This window comes from Misgurnus anguillicaudatus, chromosome 19, assembly GCF_027580225.2.
Source record: "Misgurnus anguillicaudatus chromosome 19, ASM2758022v2, whole genome shotgun sequence".
Taxonomy (NCBI): domain Eukaryota; kingdom Metazoa; phylum Chordata; class Actinopteri; order Cypriniformes; family Cobitidae; genus Misgurnus; species Misgurnus anguillicaudatus.
This window is the reverse complement of record NC_073355.2, coordinates 11,110,629-11,117,365: the sequence shown is the minus strand read 5'-3', so window position 1 is coordinate 11,117,365 and position 6,737 is coordinate 11,110,629.

The window sequence follows — 6,737 nt, the reverse complement described above, 5'->3', positions numbered from 1 at the left end:
GTCTATGATTTTCATGCATCGGTTGGTTAATCATTCCATAGCTTAGGGGCTAAGTAGGAAAAGGATCTGCTACCTTTAGACACTTTTGATATTTTAGGGATAATTAAGAGACCAGAATTTTGCGACCGCAATGCACGTGATGGATTGTGTTCTGATAATAATTCTCTAAGATATGAGGGTGCTAGGCCATTTAAGGGTTTGTAGGTGATTAGTAATATTTTAAATTGTATGCGATATTTAACTGGTAGCCAGTGTAAAGATGCCAGAATTGGGCTTATGCGGTCATACTTCTTAGGGCGGGTAAGCACTCTTGCAGAAGCGTTTTGAACTAGCTGAAGCTTGTTCACCTGATTTGCATGGCATCCTCCGAGTAACGAGTTACAATAGTCTATTCTAGAGGTCATAAAAGCGTGGATAACCTTCTCTGCATCTGATGCAGACAACATATGGCATATTTTTGAGATATTTCTAAGATGGAAGAATGCTGTGCGGCAGACATTGGAGATATGGCTATCGAAGGATAAATTGCTGTCGAACATCACACCTAAATTCTTAACCGTGGAGGTTGGCACCACAGTGCAGCCATCTATGGGCAACTTGTAATCTGTCATATTATGTTTGTAGCGATTCGGTTCGATAACACGTATCTCTGTCTTAGCAGCTGTTTAGCATAAGAAAGTTATGTGCCATCCAGTCACTAATATCGCTGATGCAGTCTGTTAGCGTAGAAAACTGGTGTGTTTCGCTGGGATGTGAGGAGATGTATAGCTGGGTATCATCTGCATAGCAGTGAAACCGTATGTTATGTTTCCTGATAATATCTCCTAGAGGTAACATATATAACGAGAACAGGATAGGACCTAAAACTGATCCCTGCGGTACGCCGTATTTAACCAGGGAGTGATATGACTCCTCCTCATTTACATAAACAAAGTGATAGCGATTGGTTAGATACAATAGTTAGCCTATTGAGTAAGATTGTGTGATCTATTGTGTCAAAGGCTGCACTAAGGTCTAATAATATCAGGAGTGAGATTTCGGCACGATCAGATGTTAGGAGAAGGTCATTTGTAACTCTAAGCAGTGCTGTCTCTGTGCTATGGTGGGGCCTGAATCCTGATTGGAACTTTTCATACGTACTATTATTTGCTAAGAATGTGCGTAGCTGGCTTGCCACTACTTTTTCTAATATTTTAGAAAGAAAAGGGAGATTTAAGATTGGTCTAAAGTTATTAAGATCTCCCTGGTAAAGGTGTGGTTTTTTAATGAGCGGTCTAATAACTGCTAGTTTGAAAGCTGTTGGAACGTAGCCTAATTCTAGTGATGAGTTAAAGATATTTAGTACTGCAGTGGCGGCTCCAGAGATTTTCTGATGCAGGTGCTATGGGGATGCTCAACACTTAAGAGAAGGTGCTTTAAATTTTGGGGCGTTTCATTAAGGAGGTCGCATCGGACCACCCTTCATACACGCGTTCACGCCCGCATTAACTAGCCTATACTCGTTCCACGACTATGTAAAAGTATTCAACACAAGGGCTATAGATACAACATACATAAGCCTGCCAATGTAAACCTCTGAAAATAATATTTCACAGATCTGTCACAGTCTAGCCCTGAATACAACGGAGCAGCAAAGGCAGCAACAGACACTGTGCACGCTTCGGCTTAAAATGCTCAGATCACGAAATCACACAGCCAGATACCAACACTAGTGATGAATCAGCATTGTTTCTATTGTTGGAGCATCATAGGGTGACCATACGTGCCGTTCTTACCGGACCCGGACGCGTCCTGTCCAGGATTTCGGGTGCAACCTCCGGAACTCGTACTTGTCTGTCACATACGTCATAGAGGATTATTATTATTATTACAGAAAAGCAACCTTTAGATTTGAAGGTAAGAATGAAACTACGATTGTATATCTTATGTTTTAAACTGAATGGCGTATGCAGTAAATTAATACGACTTCCGGAAGACGCACCAAAATCCTGGACAGGACGCATCCGGGAAGAATGACACGCATGGGCATCCTATAGATGTAACAATGCAGAGCCAAGATTTGTTCTTTAACCACCAAATTAATTCAATTTGTAATAGCCAACAGAGGGGAAAATCAAGCACTTATAGACGTCTTCACAACAAAACAGCATCATCAATGATGTTGACGCAGTCAAGGGTCCTCGTTCTCTCCGTATTTATAGCCAAAAGTGCCAGATTAATGGTCCTAGTGTGTCCACTGCTGTTCCTCGCGTAGTTTTTGGTGTATCCATTTTGGTGTATTTTACTTGGCTAAATTTCCAAACTCGCTATCAAAAACAAACTGCCGTGCGTTAAGGTCAAAAGTTCACCGGGCGCTGCACCCATTGGCCAAAGAAGATCACATGTTTGGGCGTCATGATATTTTAGCAAAATATATATTTTTAAATTATTATTTAACTCCCTTTTTTAACAACATGAAAACACTATTCAAACATGACATTAAAATATAAATATAAAAATTACAGACATTTCTTGGGGGTGCTGGGCGGGTGCTATGGATTTTACAGCCGGAGCTACAGCACCACCTAGCTCCTCCCTGGCGCCGCCACTGACTGGGTGTGACACTACAGGGAAAACCTCTTTGAGTAATTTTGTGGGAACGGGGTCTAATATACATGACGATGATTTGGATGACTTACTAATTTAGATAGCTCTTCTATTGTAGTAGGTTTAAATGACTCAAGATGTTCGTATGGTAAGCTAGCCTTAAATTTATTATTGGGTAGAGTGGTGGCTGCTTGCGTACCTACAATGTTTTCCCTAATAATCGTAATTTTCTTAGTAAAGAAGTTCATGAAGTTGTTACTTTTGTGTGGAAGTTTATTAGTGGGTTCTGTTTGTTCTTTATTTCTAGTCAGTTTCGCAACTGTGCTAAAGAGGAAACGAGGGTTATTATGATTTTCTTTAATAAGATTGCTGAGATACGTAGGTCTGGCGATTTTTATAGCCTGTCTGTAGTGTTGAACACTCTCTTTCCATGCTGCACGCCATACCTCTAGCTTTGTGCTTCTATAATTTCTTTCCATTTTTCTAGCTACTTTTTTAAGGGCTGCAGTATGATGGTCATACCATGGAGCTGGCGTTTTTTCTTTGATTATCTTTTTTCGAATGGGAGCAACGGCATCCAATGTGTTAGAACAAATACTGTTCAGGTTTTCTATTACAATATCTAGATCTTCACGGTTATCTGCTACATGTTTCATTTGGGACAGGTCTGGAAGAGTGCTAATAAAGTTATCTTTAGTGGTGGAAATTAGTGTTCTGGCTAGTCGGTAGCATATTGTGGATCGAGTGATCCTATCTAGAAGTACCGTGTATGAGACAAGGCAATGGTCTGAAACTGCATCGCTCTGAGGTGATATTTCAATGTCATTAATATTGAGCCCGAGTGACAAAATTAAGTCTAATGTGTGTCTACGGGTATGCGTGGGCCCTGTCACGTTTTGTCTAATATCGAGAGATTTTAGAATATCCATAAACGCTAATCCTAATGTATCTGTTGGGTTATCAACGTGTATGTTAAAGTCACCAACGATAAGAGCTTTATCTACAGTGCCTACAAGCTCAAACAGGAAATTTGATATTTCTTTAAGAAAATCTGTGTGATGGCCCGGAGGTCTATAGACTCTGTAGCAAGGACAAAAGAAAGCTGTTTGTGGTTACAATCAGTTATTTCCATATTTAACAACATTATTTCAAATGAATTAAATTTTAGTTCGGATTTATGGTTTACTTTAAAAATGTTGTTGTATATTGTAGCTACACCACCCCCTCTCCCTTTTAAACGAGGTTCGTGTTTATTATAGTAGTCTTGTGGGGTGGATTTGTTTAAACTAATGTAATCGTCTGCTTTAAGCCAGGTTTCTGTTAAACAGAGTGCATCTAAGTTTTGGTCAGTAATTATTTAATTGACAATAGGTTCTTTATTTGTAAGCGATCTAATGTTAAGAAGGCCGAATTTTAACATTCGAGGTTCATCTGTAAGTGTATTGTTTTCTAATTTTATGTTAATAAGATTTGTACGAGACGAGGTAAACGCTGCTCTGTATTTGTTTGTTCGAGGAACGAACATAGTTGAAATAATAATAATAATAATGATGCATTTTATTTATGGGCCCCTTTCTCAACACTCAAGGTCACCTTACAAAATCAACAATAAAACACACATTCCAACAAACAATATGTAAAAAACAGTCAATAAAAATAACATATTAGTACTATTGATTATAAAAACAGTTTTGAACTAGTTGTAATTTATGAATGGATTTGTCAGGTAAACCATAGAGAAGAGAATTGCAATAATCTAAACGGGAAGTGACCAGAGTATTGTGAACCAGAATTTCGGCACTGTTTGGGGAGAGAGATGGGCGTAGACGAGAAATGTTACATAAATGGAAATATGCTGACCTAGTAATATTATTAATATGAGATTGGAATACTATTAACTAAATGTGTTGATACTCTGGTAAGATAGACTCTAAGTGCTGGGATATATGTGATCTTGACATGTCAAGGCAGCTAACAGACGGACGGGTAAGCCGATCTATCTGTTTCCTGACCTGGGCCTTGGGTAGTCAGACTGTATTAGAAGTAAGAGTATTGGTCAGATTTCTAGAGAATATAGCATTTCCTTCCGATGACGGATGAAGGCCATCTCTCTTTAGCAGGTCAGGTCTCCCCCTGAAATGCTTCCAATTGTTAATAAACCCTACGTTATGCTGAGGGCACCATTTTGACATCCAGTCATGAAGAGACACTAATCTGCTATAAGTTTCATCACCCCGGTAGGCAGGGAGGGGACCAGAGCATATAACATTATCCGACATTGTTTTTGCAATTACACACACCTCTTTAATAGTATCTTTGGTGATCTCCGACTGGCGGAGTCTGGTGTCATTTGTGCCGGCATGAATAACAATTTTAGAAAACTTACGCTTAGCATTGGCCAGCACTTTAAGTTTGGATCTAATGTCTGACGATCTGGCTCCCGGTATACAGTCAACTATGGTGGCTGGTGCCTCAATGTTCACATTCTTGAGTATATAACTCAATAACCAAGGCACTTTTAACAGACGTTTCAGCCGGTGTATTGCTTAGAATGTCGAATCTGTTCGAAATTACTAGGGGGGTCTTCGATGGGCATCGGATATGACTATGCCGAGCTATGTGTATTACGCGTTACAGTAGGCACACCCGAAACAGTGTTTGAAACATTAACATTAGCATTAGCGGCCTTACTGTCCTCAACTAGCATTCGGATGCGCGCTTCTAGTTCTGCAACCTTCTCCGTCAGCCTTACTACTTTAATACACTTAGCACATGTAAACCCCTCTATGCTGATGGAAGAAGCTAAACTGTACATGTGGCAGGTAGTGCAGGTTACAATAACAAGCGGAGTCTTACCGATTTCATGCTGGGCGATGGCGTCTCCGTGAAGCTGCATTGCGAAGGGTGCTCGCTTGCAGTACGCCTTGGTCGCCTGCGAACGTCTGGAGCCAGGGTGATATGAGGCACGCTGTACCGCAAATTGGATCTGCCAAGGCCGGGCAGCAGCTCCTCCACAGCTTCCCGATCTGGTGTGGATAGGTCAGAAAAGCATACATCGGATGAATCCGCCATTAGATCGGCAATGAGGGCAGGTTTACGGTGCCAATTGGGCATCGTTTAAATGCCACGGACTACCTGAGCATTGTTTCTGACCATGTCCATCCCTTTATGACCACCATGTACCCATCCTCTGATGGCTACTTCCAGCAGGATAATGCACCATGTCACAAAGCTTGAATCATTTCAAATTGGTTTCTTGAACATGACAATGAGTTCACTGTACTAAAACGGCCCCCACAGTCACCAGATCTCAACCCAATAGAGCATCTTTGGGATGTGGTGGAACGGGAGCTTCGTGCCCTGGATGTGCATCCCACAAATCTCCATCAACTGCAAGATGCTATCCTATCAATATGGGCCAACATTTCTAAATAATGCTTTCAGCACCTTGTTGAATCAATGCCACGTAGAATTAAGGCAGTTATGAAGACGAAAGGGGGTCAAACACAGTATTAGTATGGTGTTCCTCATAATCCTTTAGGTGAGTGAATAATGAGAAATAGCTTAAAAGATGGCCAGACTGAACTGTAGGCTTAACTTTTTACCATAGATAATAAATGATCTATGGTTTTCAGAATTGGTTTTCCGTAACTTTATTGGCAGTAGAGCATGCCCAGACAGCCATTGAGGGGGCTGTCTACAAGCAATGTGAAGTTCTCCCTCTGAAGACACTCCGCTAACTGGCAGCATTGTTTGATGAGCTAGCTGCTGAGGCAGTGTTACATCTCCGATTATGGGGTTTGCAGATGAAATTAGCTGAGGGACTCGAGACGGCTTCTCTCTCCCAGAGCGGGAGCCTAATGCAATATTCTAGCTCCGAGGAGCTAGGTGTCATGAGTATTGATGCGTGGGGGTCAGGGGAAATGCCATTTCTCTCCCCGGATTAGGAGGAGTTCTTAGAGGTTGTGAATCATGCAGGAGAGAGATTAACCCTGGCGAACCCACGGGTCAAATTTGGCCAATGTTAATTGCTGCTAATTAAAGGGTTCTTGGGTTCTCCAGGGATAAGTATTGAATGGCCGGTTGAGAAACCTCAAAGAAAAACAAGTTTTTTAAAGAAACCTCAGCGTCAAGGACTTCCTTTATTCCCC